Below are 3,016 nucleotides of genomic sequence, written 5' to 3' on the forward strand. Positions count from 1 at the left end.
GAGACACATGGCCTCTTAGAATCCTATCAGCCGTCACTTGCTTCTAGACTTCTTTGCTGGAACGAGGTTTTTGGGAGAGAGCTTTGAACCATGTTGATGTTCTTAGATATTGGTTGAATGAAAGGAAGCACTTTTCCATTTCTATTTGTGTGCAAGAGCTAATTTACTTTGTTGTTGTTGTGTTCGTTTTTTTATCTTCCACAAGCACACGGTGATACACTTTGAATTTCATGTTTTCAAGTGCTGCATTCATTTTCGGTTTTGAAGAAATTGAGACTACTCATTTATCTACGTTTTCTTTATCTTGTGCACATTTTTTTTTATTCAAGGAAAAGGCATGGTCACATCCTACCACGTCCAGATTTCTATTTTTCTAGGGAAGTGCTGATTCATTTCTAAGGCACGCACATATTTATTTTCTTTAGCAAAGTGAATCCCATTTTTGAAGAGAAAGGATGTAACGTGGTACAGAGGGATATGATTTCATTCAGTTTTTAATTTCTTTCAAAAAGAAAAAAAATGTTGATTTCATTTAGGAGAAGTTTCACGGTAATGTAGTTCATTTTGGTTTCTTTTAGAAAACAAGTTTCTTGATTATTGGGTGGCGTGCACATGGTAATTAACGTCCTTGAGAGAAATGTTCCAAAGGTTTTTTTTTTTATTTAGCTTTATGCCTGCACCGAAAAAGGAATTGGATGATATTAATGGAGAATTAGCCTACTCAATTTTATTTAACTTTGTTGATTAATCAATTGCATCATTAAAGTCTATCACTAAAGTTGATTCCTGTTATTGATTTATGCATTGTAATTAAGTGGTTCACACATTGTATTTCAATTTTAGCCAAGTGTTTCTTCATTATTTATTGCATTTTAATTAGTCCATACCTCTTGTTTTAGAACCGTTCAGTTTATTGTTTTCATGTCGTCTATTACGTTCAGTTTACTATTTTCAGCTCACTATGTTGTCTGTTATGTTTGATTGTGTTAATTTAATTGTGATGCTAGCTTAAATTAATCGGGTTGGTCGTTAATAAAATTACTTTGTTTCCATGAGATTCTTGCACTTTAATTGCCATACTGCTACTCTGATTCTGCTCAATATTTAATTTGTTGTCTACCTGCGATTAGGTATACGCTTAGTTGCCTAATCGGTGTCAATTCTTCGCTTAGTTGATTAGACTATATGGTGGATGACTGATTAAATTTGTTCATTGCATTCGCTTAGTCTGCAATTCTGAAGACCGAATTAGCCTTTGCTTAGTTGGGTGATTCGTGTTGGATTTGGATTAGAGTAGTGAGTACCTGTCTTTAATCTGGGAGTGGAAGCATAGTAATTGAGTTAATGACCGACCGTTTTTATTCTGTACTTGATTCCGTTTTTATGTTTCTGTCCACATTTCAGTTTTACAGTTCTGTTTGCATTCGTCTTCTGATTTAGTTCACCCGCATTCACACAAACCGTTAACAACCCCTTCCCCCCACTTCGTGTTAGGCCTAATTCTCGAACCGCAAAATTGGACATTGAGAGACGCCCTAGGAGTCATTCCCTAGCTATACTACATTTCTCATAGGCAATCAAATTTGTATGGGCCGCGACAACCCATCACTTTCTCTCCTTAAAATTAAAATAAAATTTATTCACGCTTTGCCTAAAGCTAATTGAAACCCAATGGTGTTCATCATTTCTCCAACAGTGACCCTACTCAAAGCGTGACACCTCCACCTAATTATCTACTTGAAGTTAACTATCAATAACAATGTGCTCTCCATTAATCAGCAATGTATCTCCAAAAAGGAAGCAATGTAAGCAATTTTTTTAAAGAAATTGAATCAGCTTTTATATTCAAAGAAAAGTAAAAGTGTGCTTCTCATATTCATTAACTGTAACAGCGTAACAAAAAAAATACTCCCAACATAAGAGTGGCGGCTGCTACTCGTTTATTGAATGCTAAGAAAAGGAAATTGTATGCAAGTAAAAAGCTATACACAAAAATGCATAAAACCGAAATTGAAAGGGGGCCAGTGTCTTGTTCCTGTAACAGCGTGAAAGTTCCTTAAAAGCTCATCTCTTTCCAATAAAACTCAACATTCAAAGGTAAAGAACAAGTAGCTGCTGGATTCCCATGTTTATTCCTACTGAGCAACATTTTAACGGAAGCTAAAAAAAAGAAAAAGTGTGTGGCGGCTGGACATACCTAGCACCTTGTGTCTCCAATCCAGCCCCCCCCCCTGATGAACGTTGAAAAACAATTATTTTCATATGTCAATTTGGACCGAATTACGCCCTTTACTACTTGGAATGAGCCTAGAATCAAGCAAAACTCAATAAATGAGTCTGTAGAGAGACAAAAGTTGTTTTTAGCGATATTATGCTTGTTTTGCATTTTTTTGTAGCTATTTTGCGAAAATGAAGAATGGAGTTGAAGATATAGGTCGTAGACTCAACAAAAGAGCAGAAAAATGAAGATTTGAAAAGTTGACGCACCGCCCGGCGGCACACTTAAATCGCCGGGCGGCCTAGGGCGAGGAGTTGGCATGGCGATTGGCGTTGGGCGGTTCTAAGGGAAACCGCCGGGCAGTGACGATTGCCGCCAGGCGGTTCTGAGGCTTTTGCCAAACCGCCAGGCGGCACACTTAAACCGTCGGGCGGTGGTCTGTTGGGCCTAGGCCTGTTTTCTGATGCGTTCCTCACCTATAAATACCCCTATTGCGAGTTCAGAATCATTCTTTTGACAGATCAGAAAAGCCAGACCTAATTTTGCTCTCTAGAGAGGATCTCTTGGATGCTTAGGCTCTTTTTCATCTTTTATGGGGTTTCTTCTTCCATTCTTCTTCCATTTTTCATCTAGTTTCACCATGTCTATGGTGAACTAAACCCTATTGTTGTTGGGGGAAACAATGTAATCTTTTTATACTCTCTTTTATTGAAACTCTTGATTATTTATATGATCTCCATATGTTTTGATTGATAATTGTTGGGTTATCATCTGTGCTTAAGGCCTTTATCGTTTAAC

This window comes from Vigna radiata, chromosome 5 (assembly GCF_000741045.1).
Source record: "Vigna radiata var. radiata cultivar VC1973A chromosome 5, Vradiata_ver6, whole genome shotgun sequence".
NCBI lineage: Eukaryota > Viridiplantae > Streptophyta > Magnoliopsida > Fabales > Fabaceae > Vigna > Vigna radiata.